This window comes from Lagenorhynchus albirostris, chromosome 7 (assembly GCF_949774975.1).
Source record: "Lagenorhynchus albirostris chromosome 7, mLagAlb1.1, whole genome shotgun sequence".
Classification (NCBI taxonomy): Eukaryota; Metazoa; Chordata; class Mammalia; order Artiodactyla; family Delphinidae; genus Lagenorhynchus; species Lagenorhynchus albirostris.
The window spans coordinates 83149691-83167607 of NC_083101.1; the positions used below are offsets into that span (position 1 = coordinate 83149691).

A 17917-nucleotide genomic window follows, 5' to 3' on the forward strand; every position below is an offset into this window, starting at 1 on the left:
TTTATTTTACTTCTTATGTGGAATCATTTTTGGCTTGTGACTAATGCTAATTACCACTAAAGAAGGAAGCAGCTAGATTTACGATGACTAGGGGTGAAGGCTGAAAAAATAGGAACAAGGCTATGATACTACAAATCAAGACAGAGCAAAATCATGTTGATTATTCAGCACTACTCATTTTCCAATGAGGACAGTTATCCCAGAAGACACAGAACTGGTTTCTTGAGTTTCAAGTGCCTAATAATGATATAAAAAAATAGTACCCGAGTTTTACTTTTGTTTCAGAAAGGCAGGCCAGGCTGGGTGGCAGTAGGCTAGTTATGGACACATGTATTTTGTGTAGAAAGGTCCTTTCTGTTGTACATTTGACTTCTAGAATTTCCATGGTGTGCTTTTTGTGTTGCTGCTGCTTTTTCAGAGTCTCATTTTGAAATTTAAAGTGTTGGGAAGCAAAATAACAGCCTTTGGAGGTACATTGATGCTTTGTGAATGAGTGGCTTTTTATTTTAGTGGAAAAGTTCCTAGTGCTCGATTAAAAATTAGGGTCTCTGTTGCCTCTCAGTAGAACATTGGTCTCTTTTAGAGGATTGAAAATTCATTTTGGGGGACAGGGGAAACGTATTTAAATGTTCTTGTGATATAAGTAGCCAAGAGTTTCAGTGATTAAAAAGCATTTGCTCTGAAATTTAAGCGTATGTATTGACTCATATGTTATCGTTAAATTCTGCGTGGTCTCTTATGAATAGCCACTCGCTTGGGAAATCTGTGAGGAAGGTTTAGTGGTGTCTTTCTTAATTGTGTTGGGGAGACAGTCAGGTGGGCTTTCTTGATCTGTACGGTTCATTACAATTACCGTTAATGTCACTTGCTTACTTGAAAGTGATCTTTAAGTAGCAGTAAATTGTCCAATGTACACTGGGCTCTGGGGTGAATCAGATCCATTTCTGATGCTTTTTCCTCTGCCTTTGTTGGTGCCCATGACCAAGATTCCCAAACCTGAAATGAATGAGGAGGAGCCGTGGTAAATTAAGCCTTAAAAAAACACCTAAACCTTCTCCTGACTCCCTGTTTGGCCTGTTGATCCTTGACATTTCTTTTGAAGGAGGGAAGACCTCTCATTCTCCAATTATGAATAAGGCTTGGGAGAGGGACTGTACTGCAGTGATTTTAATTAATCCTATGGTGGTGGTTTGCAAACTTGACTTTGCCTCAGAAACTCATGGAGAGCTTGTGAAAACACAGATTTCTGGGCTACCCTGAGAGTTTCTGATTTAATAGGTCTGCGGTGGGCCTGGAAATGGGCATTTCTGATGGTTTCCAAGGGATGCTGCTTTTTCCCAAGCATTCTCAGAGAATCACCTTTCTGTGGGATAAACATGGGTTCCCAGGTCTCTTTCCAAGCATGACAAGATGTGGGAGAGGCATTTCAAACCAAACCCACCCATGGCTTCAAAGACCTTTCTGGGTCCCCATGTTCGGCTGGCGCCCAGGTCTGGCCTAGGCTTCTCCTCTCTGTATGTTAGCCGCCTCCCATGGGATTTTGTTCTCTTCATCCTGATCAGATGCTTTCTTTCCTTAGAGGCACTTGGGGTGGATGTCCCCGAGCAGAGTGTTTACTGGACAGAGCCAGATTCTAGCTCTGTCACTTTCCTGTCTTGAGGGTTGACTTGGAAACTTTCATGTTGTGGGCTCTTCAGAGAAAGGGTATGTTCAGGTCCTACTGGGAGCTCAGAAAGGCTTTGGGAACCCTAGGAGCAATATTTGGGAGTCACTCCCCACCCCTACTTTGTGTTAAGAAAACAACAGAAGAATGATCTGTAAATGTGAACTCACTCTCTGTAGTGCAGTGCTGGAGGAGAATAAAAGGCAGACGTTTTGTTTCAGAGAAGATTGTATTTCATATAGTGACTCTGTCACTAAGGCTGACAAAGTCTTTTATTTAGATAATTTGGGGTGACCACTGCTGAAGCACCTACATTTTCCGGGTATAACCTAAGGGTATCATTAATGATTGGTAAGAAAGATTTTACTTAACCTTGTCACAGATCCAGTAAATGACTTTCTTCAGGCAGAAACTACTAGAGCATATGTTTTACTCCCTTATTTTTAGACATAAATAAAATTATTTTAAAAATTTTGTCTCAGAGACTCAGGTTCTTGTTTAGAATAGCTTTTTTCTCTATTTTTAGCTACACGTCTAACTGTGCCATGGTTTGGACAAAATGGGCCTGAGTTGAGGTTCTTGTTTTATTGGTCAAATGCTGAGCTGTAATTTAGGGGACCTAGAAGAGAAGACGAGGCTCATGTAATGAAACTACCTAAAAAGTGGTGTTTAACAATTAATGTAAGTTAAAAGGACCTCTTGTATAGCATAGGGGACTATATTCAGTATCCTGTAATAACCTATAATGGAAAAGAATCTGAAAAAGATATATATATATATATATATATCACACACATATATACATATATAGATGTAAAACTGAATCACTTTGCTGTACACTTGAAACATCAACTATTCTTCAATCAACTATACTTCAATCAGCAAATTAATGTAACTTAATGTACTTTAAATGCTATTAGAGCTGTTGAAAAAACATACATTTTTAAAAGGGGAGAATGTGTAAAAACACTATTATACTTCCTGAAATAACCAGAAAACATGTCACTTGTGATTTCTGAGTAACAACAGTATGAAATGTGCATATCCTTGGCCAGAACCAGTGCCTTGGTTCTGTGTAAGAGGCCAATGGCTGACGTGCAAATGAGCTATTCCAAATGTAATTCTTGCCCTCCTAAGCACCTTTGGGGAGATTCTACCGCCATGCGTATTCCCTTGTCCTGGGGACAGATTGAGACTGAAGGACGGCAGCCAGCCCACTCATAGGTGTTTCCAGCTTTTTGCATCCCCAGCATTGCGCACTTCAGCCTCCACTGTTTCAATCCATGGTAGCAGCGTTGGGATTATAGATTACGGTTTAATACTATTGATTCAACTGATTCCCAGGGTAACACAAACCAGAAATCTCTTAAAATCACACTGCAGCTGCATGCAGGGCAACTCAAGATTTATGGATCAACCCTAGAATCCAAACATCATTGGTGGCATTGCTTTCCATGGGAAGGTGATCCCTAAATTCCAAATCAGGGAGTTAAACCTAGATCTTAGAATACAGCAGTGAGCTGTGCTGTGTTCTTTGGAGATGGGTCTATGTGACTGTAAGCTTCATAGGATTTTTTTTCATCTGTTCTGTCAGTTCACTATAACCAAATCCTGATGGTACAATCTAGAACATAGAGGCCAGACTGTGAACTCCAGAGTTCATATTGGTCTTGTTCATCATTACTAACCCAGTGCCAAGGCCAAAGTTGGCAGTTGATAAATATTAATTGATGGAATGAATGATCACAGAGTTTTCAACTCCATCCACTTTAGGTTGTTAATTGGAAAACAGTTAATGTTTGGAGGGCAGCTTGTATATGAATGGTTAAAGAGAGATATTGGAGCTTTTCTAAGCTTCTAAACTTAAAAGAAATTATTCCAGATAAGTAATGGTCATAGACAGGAGGTCATTTTGTCCAGGTTTTGTCTTAGGATGTGTGGGTTTTCACACACTGTTTTAAACTGTTATTGTTGTTGAAGTTTGGAGGATTCATTTTGACTTTCCATTTTGCACGTGAGCCTCTTCAATTTCTGCCTCTCCCTCCGAATGTGTGGCCTCGTAATATGTGTCTTTGTCCAGCATTGAGGCTGGCAGAAGTGCCAGATGGTGGCTCTCATCTTGGTGTTAACCTAGAAATTATGTTTCATTATCGTTTGATATGTTTTAAGCCTCTTGTTGCGAGTGTCCAATAGACTACCAGCCCTGTTTCAATAAAGATGTCAAGAGGTAGAATTTATCCTATTCCATTTCTCCATGCTCATTTCTGTGCCTTAACACCATCCTTTTGGCTTTTGGTTGAATATCTAGTTATCATAATTGCAGAGTCCTGAATAAAGCTCCTCTGTTAGCGTTTGGCCATCTGTATAGGGATTATTCATATGCGTGTTTAGTATGGGTGCATGAACTATATAACACATCTATCTAAATCTATGCCTGTATCGATACCCTGTAGGTAAATGTATAATTTTATCCCTTTTCTTTGAAGAATGCCTGTGATTTATTTTAATTTTCACTGAAGTAGGGCTCAAGGACCTTTCCAGAGCAGCTCTATTGCCAAAGGAACAGGCAATCAAGCCTTTGAATGCTCTCATTTTTGTTGTAACCAAGTCTTATGTTTAGTTCTCACATTGCTTCCTGGCTCCCTTTCTTCGTTGAAAATGTAGAAGTGCACATAAAGAGGAAATGGAAGCATCTAGGGGCACAGGGGCTGCCAAGTCTTCTGAAAGTGATCCACATTGGGAGCCCCGCCTGATGGCATTGATAATGAACAGGGTTGGAAAAAAAAAATAAGGGAATCAAAAGGGCGGAGGGGGATTGGCAGTCATCACACTGGTGAAGAATAGCTGTGACCATCAGCTTTCTGTTACTTGCGTTTCCTGATGGAAGTCCACATACGATATTTATTCTCTAAGTACCGATGCATCCTTTGTCCTTCTGGAGTAAATATAAAAGTGACCTGAAGAGGTCCCACAGGAGGAACTGGGATAGGAAGCCTTTTCCCTTATTCAGGTTTGATGGCCTGCAGATTTCCTCTGCAGCCTCCTGTCCTTGACATAAACCGCTCATATGTCTTCATTCCTGCTAATTGAGCAGTAGGCATCTCCAACTCATAATTGACCAAAAAACTACACTGCCTGAGAACACAGAGCCAGGTTTTAACTCCAGATTCAATGTCCCCAGTTTAAGTTTCTCCTCTTATATAAATGATCTTCTAAATGTCTTTCAACAGCAACCAAAAATTTGGTTCTTTAAAAATAGTCATAAACATAGTGGGACCAAAGCTAAAGAGGTTGAAGGTTAAAGCCTTTTATGTGAGCTGAAAATAATTCTGGAAAATTTAGGAGGTTGACTTTAGCAGATATTTGGATCAACTTTTAAAAGAGGGAAAAATGTGACTGAAAGCCAGAAACACAGTTATAGAAACTTCTGTAAGGACAGACTGTTTTCCGTATGATCCTTCCCCCCCAACCATTTTTTTAAAAAGACAAATAACATTTAAGTATTATAACAGTAACACATGAATGCGTTCTCATTTTTCAAAATTTCAAGCATTTTAGAAATACATAGAGCTAAAAGGGAAAGTTCCTCTTCATCTTCCTTTCCCACTACCATTTCCACTCCTAGGGGTAACCTTCTTTAACCATCCCCAGTGCATATATTAGGTCAATAATAAGATATATAGCTCCATTCATTATGTAGATAATCAAATATATTCATTTTTGTTTGCATAAAGACATTATAATACCAATCTTGTTCTGCATCTTTTTAAAGGTAACTGTTTGCCTTGTAGATCTTTCTGAATCAATTCTTTGCTGAATTCTATTCCATAGTATTTCTGAGTACTCTGGTGTCAGGCTACCTCGGTCTGAATCCTGGCTCCGCCCATTACAAGTATGTGACTTTGAGCAAATTTCTCATCCTCTCTTGCCCCAGTATTTCCATCTGTAATGGGGCAGTAACTGTACCCACCTCAGAAGCTTGTTATAAGATAAACAGAGTTCATGTATGTGAAGTACTTTGGAAAGTTACTGGCATTTAGTAAATAAAAATAATACCTTACTTATAAAGACAGACATTTGGAAATGAATTGCTGAGAGAAAAGGTTTGTATATTTTAAATGTTGATTTTAAATGTTGATAGATTACCTTGCAGGAATGCTTTATCAATTTACACTCCCACCAACAGTAGATGAGGGCATCGTTTTATGCTTTCACCCATATCAGATATTATCAAACTTTTTTAGTTTTGCCAATTCACTTACAGTGTTATTCTGATTACTAATAAGGTTAAGCATTTTTGTCATGTGAAGAATAGAAAGAAATGTTTATTTTTATTTGTTGACTTACCTTATAAATTATATGTACTAATCTTTTATTGGTTATATACATTGCTCATATTTTCTTCTAATCTTTTGACTTTTTAAAATAGTGTCTTTCGGCAAACAGGAAGATTTACTTTTTTTATAGAAGGAAACCTGTCCATCTTTTCTGTCTAAGTTTTGCATTTTGCTGAGGAAGTCTTCCCATCCCTGAGGCTGTAAACATACATTTTAATATTTTTTTCACTAGTTTTACTTTGTTTTGTGTTTTTTTTTTACATGCTCTTTAATCTCTTTGCAATTCTTTTTTATTTTTAACTTGATGTGAAATACTCTCTCTTTCAGATATATATGTAATAAAGATATTTGCGTGACATTTTCAGAGAGACCAACAGTACTATTTTAACTTTCTGGAATCAGAAAGTCATTAATAAAAAGAAATTTTGAAGAGTTTAGTGATTAACTTTTTTTAAAAGTAAGTAATAGGCTTTGTTTGTTCTCTTATTTTATTCTTACAAAAGAGTATCAGAGAATATAGGGTTTTTGTTTTGTTTTTTTAACTGCCCTCCCCGGCTTCAGTATATTTTAGCATTCTCTTAATAGAGAACAAAATTTGTCAATAACAAGTCCTTGGAAATTTCATAAAAGACATTCAGTTGAAAGAGTTATTGAGTAATTTGACAAAGTGGAAATTAATCAAAAGAAGAGTTAACCCAAGTGTGCTTTTCTTGTCCTTTGGAGATGTTATATAAACCTTTACCCTTATATTCGTGAGGTGAAGATCTACTTTCTGAAGTCTCTTCTTGTAGGGTCACCATTTGGGTTATGCCTATATGAGGGCAGAACATGCATATTCTTTGCAGCATATTGAAAATGGGCCCAGAACTTTCAGGAACTGGCTCGATCAGGCAAAACAGGAAGCAGAAGTAGCAGCGTTTTTCCCATTAGCTTTCGGAGTACACTGACCTTGAACTTTTAAAATTCCCTCTCTTACGTGGGTATCCCATAAGCCCAGTGTGATTCATGGGAGAACCCAGGATTGCCTGTAATGTAGAAAGTGCAGCTGTATTGTTTAGGGACTTCCCACGCTACTAGTTTCACAAAAAGGTAAAGGGTCCCTTAAGAAATTAGATTTTGTACTTAAAAGTCAGAACTTGCTACCCTCTCTTTGGTCCTCCATAAATCCTGTGGTGAACTCACTTTGACCTCCTTACACAGATCATCACGCACTTTAAAAAAGACTTCCCAAACTGTAAAGTCTGCTACTTTTCTTCTTCTTTTCACCCTTCATTTCTCTTTTTTTACCTTTCACTTTTTTCCCTGCCATTTTGTCTTTCCACATCTCTGTGCATCCTAATTTTACATTCTTCCCTCCCTATTTTGGTTTTCTTCCTCCTCATTCCTAGCATCTGATTTTGGTGGACCAGCTTTTCAGAATTTGTGAAGACGACAGATAATAACTTGGCTTAAATTGTAACATATGCTCTGACTTTATCCTACTTTATTTTGAGCAAGAATACTGAATGACTCGGGGAATAAATTTAGCTCTAAATCAGTGGAACTGTCACGTGGTAATTCAGAAGACAGCCTGTTTGAACACTGCACATCCTTCATGTTTGTAAGTTGTTAACTCTTAAGTCTTCAAACCTACGAGTGTATAGAAATGTAATATTGGAGACTTATGAATCAGACAAGTTTGGGTTCAAATCTCATGTCTCCCACCTGCTAACTATAATTTTAGGCAAAATTTTAAACTCTGTAAACCGTAGGTTCCTCTCTGGTAGATGCAATAATACCCATCTCTTAAGTGATTATAAGAATTAAATCAGTGCTTAGTTTCATGCCTGGCTCGTTGAACTAATTCTCTGAGGCACTTATTGTTCAGATTTATGTTTTAGTAATATATCACTAAGGAAAAGAGTATGGGGAGAGTCCTGTCTGAATTTATACTGATTCAGAATTGCAGAAAAATGTCCCAAATGCATACAGTGTATATTTAAGGTTTGTTAGTTGAATTTATAGAAAAAAATTGTAATTGTAATGTGTTATATTTTATGGGTATGTATTATGAATATAAAGTTGCTGAATCATATGCTTATTTTAAGCCTTTGAGTCCTTAAAGATACTGTGTGCGAATAATTGCAAATTCTTAACTTTATTGTCCTTTGAACAATTCATCTGTTTGAATTGTTTTGGGGTTTATGAAGACTCTGTTTTATCTGTTGATTGATCTGGTATGTAGACTTTTGTAGGGAAGGGGCAGAAAGAGCAGGCAGGGGTGGGATGGGGAAGAGAGCCCCTCCCTCTTCCCTCAATAACATCAGCTTAAGTCTAGAAATATGAGCTCATGGAGCCTTCTGTTCTGATGTGCTTCCTTTTTTCAAGGGGGGATTGCAAATGCTAAAATAATTTAACAAAAATAGGCTTTAATTTTTGATACACAGTAAGTCCCCTGCATACGAATGAGTTCCTTTCCAAGAGCACGTTCGTAAGTCCATTTTGTTCGTAAGTCCAACAAAGTTAACCTAGGTACCCAACAAACACAATCAGCTATATAGTACTGTACTGTAATAGGTTTATAATACTTTTCACGCAAATAATACATACAAAACAAACAAACAAAAAATAAAGAAAACATTTTTAATCGTACAGTAACTGAAAAGTACAGTACAACAGCTGGCATACAGGGACTGGAATCGAGTGAACAGGCAAGAAGGGTTACTGATTGGAGGAGGGAGAGGAGGTGGGAGATGGTAGAGCTGAAGGATCATCAGCAATAAGAGACGGAGGGCAAGCTGCAGTTTCACTCATGCCTGACGTTGATGGAATGCACGTTCGCATCTTTGAGAGTTTGCAACTTGAAGGTTTGTGTGTAGGGGACTTATTGTATTTACAGCTTCCTTGAATGGGTCATCCAGGACATCCACCTTACACAGAAACAATGTTAGCTCTTTGTATATAAAATAAAAAGTTAAAAACTTCCAAAAGAAAAAGATGAAAAGAGCATTCTGGAGAAAATAAATTCTTCCTTATGCAATTGATTGTCACTTGTGTTATTATAATCACAGACCAAGATGCTGCATTTCCAGAGAAGCCAAGGCTTTTGGCAGGCAAGTGGTGGTGGAAGATCTTTGTTTTTATCAAGACATCAACACAAATAGAATTACATTGGCTTGTTCTGTGATCACCTAGGAGCTTTAGTGGTCTGAGGACAGACAGAATGAGAGAGAGAGAGAGAGAGAGAATGAGAGAGAGAGTGTGTGGTCCATTCTAACTCACCAAGTCTTTAGTAAGAGATTAATATCCTGAGTTGAAGGCAGAGATGTCACCTCAGCCCTAACTGTATCAGTGGAAGGAAGGAAGGGGACTCAAGTTCAGGGCGGGAGTGGAGTGGGAGGGGAGAATGTTGGGAACGAGGTGGTATTCCTACTTACAATCATGGTTGTCATCTTTAGTAGTTCCGGCAAGACTTGAGTAGAGTAAGCCGTGATTTTCCCGCACTTACTTCCTGGATCATCTGTAAAAGAAAATTGTGTAAAGACCAGAATTAGCAGTATGGGACCAAAAGACATCTGAGGGTCTCCTCGAGCTTTAATATCTACCATCCTGTAACATAACCATTTTTCAAAACAATGACACACTCACTAAAAGAGTCTGCCATGCATTTCTGATGATGTCCTTTATTATTATGGCGTGTAATGATACAGTCTTTTTTTTCTTCACTGTGAAACCACAATCTATTATTAACATATGAAATATTGTGTCTATATGGTCAATGCTAAATAATCCTGGGTATGTTTTCAAATTTATGGTCATCTTAAGAAAATATTGCCTCTCAGTTATAAACAGAAGATATTTCTTATTTAGTTACATTCCCAATAATTCTGTTTACTATTAATTTGCATGTAGCATATACCCTGGCAGGGGTACCTTTGACATCCCAGCTCCAGAAAAGAGAGGCAGCCCTGCCTAGCTCTCTTTTCCTGGAATGGTGTGGGTTTTTCAAGAAGCACATCAACAGCTGATCTGCTTCCCAGCTCTTTTGAGTCAGACTTCACAGCATGGCTTTTTAATTTTATTTGAATAAATTTTTATTTATTCATATTTAAAAGCCACACACATTCCATAGGCTGTAAATAATTTCTGTGTTACATTCCATGTAGCTATGAGTGTGGACAACTGCAAGGTCATTTCAGATGTATATTTATATGCATAATGTATCCCTCACCCTATATCTTGGTTCTCCTGTGATGCTATGGCAGTGGGTGAAGGAATCTTAAAATGTCTAGGATAGGATGGAGAATGGGGCAGGCACTTCTCTCAGACACAGACTGTAAGATATGTGACTTTATTTTTCTATATATGAATTAAATGTCTATTTTTTGCCCTTTTTGCACGATGTAGTGGAAATCTAACCTCCTACCATTCTGTGTAATCTTAAAAACTGTGGGCAATCACAGAACGTTTCATGTTTGTCCCATCAGGTCCGGTTCTCTCACTCTCATCTTCATTTCCTCAGGTGGAGCGTGGGCTTAGGGATGCTGAAGTGCCACTGCACGGAAGGGGACATTCTGTGGCCACTGGTGGTCATTTCTCCACGTTGGTAGCTGCTGTGTTGTCCCACTTGTCCTCGGCTATCAGGTGGTGTAGTTCTCAGCTGTACATCCTGTGTTCCTAGCCAGGGTCCGCCACTTTCACACACCTCTCTGTAAGGGTGTCAATGAAGCTTTGGGGACACAGGAAATGCTGGAATACTGGCCCGGCCTCTCTCTGGAGAGAGAGACCAGAAATGATCTCTCATTTCTTCCATTATAGGCTTGAGATTGTCTTCTTGGCCGCCTTTTCAGGTCCACCCCCACCAAAAGGGGTTCCTCTTTTCTTGAATCTCCAAACTTGACTAGAGGTTCTCCGGTTCCCCAGCCCCCATATTTCACTAGGGGACAGGTTACACACTTCCTCCTTCCTGTCTCTAACTTATTTATCTCCCCTCTGCCTCTTGCTGCTTCCCATGGGGACAGAGGAATATGACAAGCAGTTTTTCTTGATTTCTTCTTCCAAATAATTTTTTCACACATGTGAATCTTGTGTTTTTTGTCCAACTTTTTATTACGAGATTTTCAACATGGAGGAAAATTGAAAGACTATTCCATCTGTATACTCAATACCTGCATTCAACCTCTGATTAACATTTTGCTGTCTGATTATGAGTTGCCCATATCATGTCACTTCACTCCTAAACTCTCTGGCACGTTTCTCCTAAAAGCACAACGCCAACACCATTATCACTGTACTCGAGAAAGTTAAAACAACTCTGTAATAGCAGATAATACTTAGTCCAGCTTCAAATTTCCCCAGTTGTTCAACTTGCCTTTAATAGCTATTTATATTTCAAACCGAGATCTACTCAAAGTTCACCACACTGTATTTGCTCATTGTCTTTCCTTGGCCTTTTTCAGTCTGGATTGCTACCTCCATTTTCTCCCCCTCTGGACATTGACTTTTTGAAGAGACCCGTCAGTTGTTCTGTAGAATGTCCTTCATTCTGGTGGTGTTCGATAGTTTCCTTGTGGGATTCTTGAACTTGTCATTTATTCCCATATTTCCTGTGAACTGGAACTTACTTCTAAAGGCTTGATTAGATGCCAGTGAAATGTTTTTGGGAAGAAGACTATAGCAGAGGTGCTGAGCGCTTCACAGTGTACCACAGTTAGAAACACATGTCACCTTGATACACTGTTACTGTAAGTTTGACCACTTTTAAAAAATGGTGGCCACCAAAAATGTCAATAGTGACCTTTCTTGGAAAATACAAGTTTCCCTTTGCAGTTGGTAGGTAATTTGTAGAATGATAATTTGACATCTAGCAGATATCTTCGTTCCCCAAAACTTGGACATAATGGACTTAGTACCCAGTTCTGATCCTTTCCTGAAAAAATTATTTTATTTCTGAGGTTTGCAGAGGGTTGTTTTTCTAATTCAGTCATTCCTTCTACATACTAGCTTCTGCTTAAGAAAAAAGGAAAAAACAAAAAAAGAGCATCCTGGTCTTGACCAAGAATTTCCACTTCTTAATTTTAGTTCTGCCTGGATCCTGGATAACCCTTTCTTGAGGCCATGGAGGTTTGGTATCCAGCTGCCTACACTAGGAGGGTCATGGGGTTACAGAAAGATTTATGGCCACAGTATTACTGTATCCAAAATATTATTTTATTTTATAAAATATTTACTTTGTGCTTCTCAAAGTCATCGAGCTTTGTGGAAATTCTTCTATTTTTCCTTTTCATGATGATTAAACATTAAGTAGGTATAATAAACCTAATTGCTTTAGGATTCTTTCCTGCAACTTTGTGGTTGTTGGTAGAGTCAAAGACAGTGAGAGCTGCCAGTGAGTTTAGGAATCATCCCAAGTCCTTATTACAGAGATGAGGACATTGGGGCCCAGAGAGCTTAAGTGTCTTGCCTAAGGTTACACAGCTGGTTTGTGGCAGATATAGGGCTGGGAGCCAGGCCTCATGACTCCAGTTTTACTGTTTTATGCTGTGAGACTAAGAAACATTATAAGAATAAACAAATTTTATTTCCATGTCAAATTCACTGCTTTTTATGTACTGCCATTGGATGTCACTAGTACGTGTTGCCACTGGTATGTGTTGCTGTTGGATGATACTGTATTTCTCAAAGCTGGGGATGTATATCCTCAGTGGTAGCAAGATGGTTTGAAGGGATATTTGGGGCTAACACCTTTAATATTGATAGTTCTATATTTAGTATTTATTAGAAAAAATATACCTGGCACATCATACCCTTGGTTTCACGATATTATTGTTTAGGATAAAGCTTAAGCTTAAAAAATATGAAATAAAGAAAAATATTAAATAAATAATTCTGATTTCAATTTTAAAATGATTATTTGAGTAGGACTGTTCTAAGGCACTGGAAATTTAATACTGAACAGAACAAAGTTTCTGCCTCATGGAGCTTAAACTCTAGTTGAGGGGAGAGACAGAAAAACGGAGAAAGATATCTAGATGTAATCTATAGGTAATCTCAAATGCTATGAATAAAGTGAAACAAGGTAAGAGGAGGATAGTGAGAGTTTTGTTATTTGTAAATAGTTAAAAATGGCCTTTGGTAGTTTGATAGGGATTGCATTGAATCTGTAGATTGCTTTGGGTAGTAGAGTCATTTCCACAATGTTGATTCTTCCAATCCAAGAACATGGTATCTCTCTCCATCTGTTTGTATCATCTTTAATTTCTTTCATCAGTGTCTTATAGTTTTCTGCATACAGGTCTTTTGTTTCCTTAGGTAGGTTTATTCCTCGGTATTTTATTCTTTTTGTTGCAATGGTAAATGGGAGTGTTTCCTTAATTTCTCTTTCAGATTTTTCATCATTAGTGTATAGGAATGCCAGAGATTTCTGTGCCTTAATTTTGTATCCTGCTACTTTACCACATTCATTGATTAGCTCTAGTAGTTTTCTGGTAGCATCTTTAGGATTCTCTGTGTATAGTAGCATGTCATCTGCAAACAGTGACAGTTTTACTTCTTCTTTTCCGATTTGGATTCCTTTTATTTCTTTTTCTTCTCTGATTGCCGTGGCTAAAACTTTCAAAACTATATTGAATAATAGTGGTGAAAACTTTCAAAACTATATTGAATAATATATTGAATAATAGTGGGCAGCCTTGTCTTGTTCCTGATCTTAGTGGAAATGGTTCCAGTTTTTCACCCTTGAGAATAATGTTGGTTGTATAAAATAGATAGCTAGTGGGAAGCAGCTGCATAGCACAGGGAGATCAGCTCGGTGCTTTGTGACCACCTAGAGGGGTAGGATAGGGAGGGTGGGAGGGAGACGCAAGAGGGAGGAGATATGGGGATATATGTATACGTATAGCTGATTCACTTTGTTATACAGCAGAAACTAACACAACTTTATAAAGCAATTATACTCCAATAAACATGTTAAAAAAAAAAAAAAAGACCTGTCTGATCAGATGACATTTGAGCCAAGAGTCCAAGGCAGCGAGGGAGTGAGCATGCTGATACCTGAGGGAACAGCATTCTAGGCAGAGGAAACAGCACAAGCAAGGGGTGGAGGCTGGGGGGAGCTCTGTGTGTTGAAAGAACTGCACAGGCCAGTGTGGCTGGAGCAGAGTGGGGTTGGGGTGGGGCGAGCAGTAATTGGGACCAGAGAGGAGACGGAAATGCACAGGGACTTGCAGGCCTTCAAGAAGACTTTTCCCTGAGTGAGGGCTAATGTACAGAAGGTACTTGGATGAGGCCTAAGTTGTGAAAGTGTTTGTGAAGAATTTAAACGTGGATGACACTGAGGTATTAATGTACTGAGTTAGAGTCTAATAACAAAAGATGACTGGGGGAAAGGGTATTTCTTGGAGGTAGGAGTGAGAAGTTCATGATACAAGGGTGTGGAGAAAATTCCTTGTCAGGCTCAAGATCACGACCATGATTCCCACCTGTTCCCAATCCCCAACATTCATACACATATGCCCACACATACACACATTCAACACACACTCTGAAATGATGGTTTGTAGAGTTTTTTGTCATCAGCATTACCCAGCATTATATACGCATAGGATACTGTGATTGTTAGTTTTCACAAGACCATGGCCACTTGAGAGCAGAAAGGGGTAGGACCCAGGCTTTGAGTTATCTTACAATTTTTCTTATCTTCACTCTGATTCCTTTTATGCAGCCCAGTTCACTCCAAGGGCTGGGTCATTATACTGTAGTTAATTTCATGGCTGATATAATTTGAGTAAATTCTCTCTTTTTGAGATCTCAATTGCCATTGGGAGAAAAGCACCAACTGTTTGAAAACTCAAATGATGCATTTTCACAGTGAGCAAAGACATTGTGGAGATTCTTCTGTTTTTTCTTATCATGATGATTAAACGTTAAGTAGAACCCATGTTCTCTGCATGGTGTTTCTTATTTTTGGCTTGAAACCCAGGGCTAGAACTTAAGGTCAGGCTGCACTTTTTGAAGCTGTGCATTTCCAGAGAGGAGGAAGCATTTGATTTTCCTGCTTCTTATCCTCCCAGCAAGTTACTGATAACACTTTGCCATCTTGTGGTGTCGATAAGTCTTCTTTCTTGAATCACCAAGGGAGGTGGGCTTGGTACAGTGTAATTATTCTATGGCCAGTTCTCCAGATCTCCTTAAATGTATTTTTCTATCTCTATGCTTCACCCTCTTCTTATTCTCTTTCTTTGGGAAGTATCTGACTATCACCTTTGGGGACATTCTTTCCTCTTCTTTTCTCCATACCACTGTCCCTCTCCTCTGGCTGGGGTGGTCTAGAGCAGAATCCTCTGCATCCTTCCCCCATAAGATCTGTGCATTGGGTTCTTCCCAAGTCTTCATAATTATCATGTAGATCTTCCTCCTTATCAAGTGCCTAGTGATATGTATTTATTCTAGTCTATTTTCTCACCCATCACCTAATATGCTAATGGATTAGCAAATTCAAAGAAACAAACTCAGATATTACCAGCAAAAAAGCATATTTGAAAAGACACATCTGCCATGTGCAGACTTGCATAATGAGAACCTAAAATGGAAAACAATGGCCATGGTTTTGGATAATCCCATTCTTTGGTACAGATTCTTGGACAGCATTAATTTTGGTTGGACTTCTGAGTTTTCCCTCTGTTCAGCATCTTATACTACACGTCATATTCTTATCAATTCCAAACCTTTTCCATTACAAAGCAATACATGGGAAAGCAGAGAGCTATAATCAGACTCTGATTCTCAGAATTCAAATATGCCGAGAGTGGGGGACACCAAGTCTTAGTAGATTCATCCTATTGTTTTAGCACCAACTTTAGCAAATGTTTCACCTTGAAAGGATAGCTCATTGCAGATATTTTGTAACAGTAGTAAAGGTTGACAATTTTGTTTGAAGAAGACAGTCATTTTTAGGCTCTATCCTTTCCCCTCCTCCCACCCTCCCCACACCCATAGGTGTGTCTGCTGAGCTCCTGAGGTGTTCTGAGAGTCCAGAAGTAGAACACAGCCCCTGCCCTTTGGTGGAAGCCATTGTGGTTACTGGCTATTTATTTATAATTGGAACTTATTAGGTGCAAAAACTTGAAGTGCCCATTAATCATCAGTGTTATCTGTCTGTTCGGCTCCTCAGAAATTCTCCATGAATTTTATTTTAATGTATCTGTTGACATAATTGCCTTAAATTATGAATTGCTAAATTATAAAGCCTATTGGAAATTTTTAAATTATGAATTGCTAAATTATAAAGCCTATTGGAAATTTTTGAAAAGGGGGTGTATGGAACCATTTATGACCCTAAAAAATTAATTACATGTGTTATTTAAAAAATATTGTAATATTTCATGTTTTTGTAGTCATTTATAATAAGATATTAGTTAATCCTCAGGTGACCTTGTGATCCAGTCTACCTATCCAATTGGCTGTCTCCATTGAGTCCTTATTACCTGAAGTCTTAAAGTCCCCTTACCCTTTCTACAGATAAGGACGTGAAGGTATAAGAAATTATATTTTTACATTATAAGAACTTAGTTGAATAAAGCAGTCTTGAATCTGTGTAATATAGATCTTTCTTAACCAGATGCATAGATTACACAGCTCAATTTAAATAGCATCCCAGGATCTGTAGCTACAGGAATGGTTAAATGAGTATGCATGTGTGAAAGAGCCCAGGAGTTGCTGCTGCCAGTTTTTTCTTGGTAGTTGAGGAGTTGCCCACTGCCCTTTCTCAATCGTTTCTGTCTGAACAGCGTCTGTGCCCTCTATTAGTGACTGGCACAACTTTCTTCAGTAGAAATCCATAACCGTATAGGTTGAAGAGCTCATTTTTTGATGCCTCAGGGCAAACCTTCAAAATTGAATTTCATACTCCTAGGAAATATTTACTTCAAACTTAGCTTTGTACATTACCAAAGAAAAATGAATGTATTTGCAGTGAACTGTACATTATTTGGTGATCACCCAACTCCAATGAGCAGAAGGCAGAGTCAGCACAGATGTGGGTCCATGAAATTCTCTTGATTAATGTTGCACACGTTGTCTGTGCTCTGTCCAGCTGCCCTCAAACTCCTCTCACCCGTCCTGTGCACTTTCCCTGGTTTCTGTGTACAATTGCTTCTATGGGCTAGCACCTGAGACCTTCTTCAAAGGGCTAGCCTTGAACTAGTGGGCCTCCTACCCCAGCCCAGGGCATACACATGTGCGCGCGCGCGCACGCGCACACACACACACACACACACACACACACACACACACGCACAGCTGGAAGTGGCTGGAAGTTCAGTACCCTCCTCTCTCTTCCCTCAACCGCTCCTTTGCTGATGACAGACTGGTTTAGGAGCAGAAAGCTCACTCCCTTGCCTTTAGGCTGGGCCAACTCCACTGGGTAATTTACAAGTTCTCTGTAGGATCTGTGGTGTAATTTACACTCCAGAGCTTCCAGCAGGATCCAGCTGGAGGCTGAGACTTCACCTGAAATTGCAGCCTTGCTTGGATTCCCTTCGTCTGTCTCCTGCTTCCCCCTCTCTTGGGAACCCTCCTTTAATAAATCACTTGCCATGAACACTGCTCTCTCGGCATACTTCTGAGCAACTGACCTAAGACAGCATTTTTTGTAGCTCTAAGAAATTGAATATGTTATGTGATGCTTTTTATCAACATATTTAAATCTATTTAAAATCTCTTGTTTGCTAATTTGGGCTACAGTCTGCAAGTGGGTGATCTTAAAATTTAATTAAAATTTTAAGTGAGGTATAGATTATAGTTACCATTTATTGAGGGGAACCACTGTGTGCCACTTTACTGACACATTTTCTTTGATTTTCATAGTAATCTTGCATTTTAAGGATGAGTTAATTGAAGTCCAGAGACGTTTATTAACGTGCCCAAGCCACAGAGCTAA

At 38.8% G+C, this 17917-nt stretch overlaps 1 protein-coding gene across 5 annotated transcripts in view; it reads left to right on the forward strand.

The window, feature by feature from the left end:
• Positions 1–17917, forward strand: part of NTRK2 (neurotrophic receptor tyrosine kinase 2) — a 376063-nt gene that overhangs the window by 97581 nt on the left and 260565 nt on the right. The window lies entirely within an intron of this gene.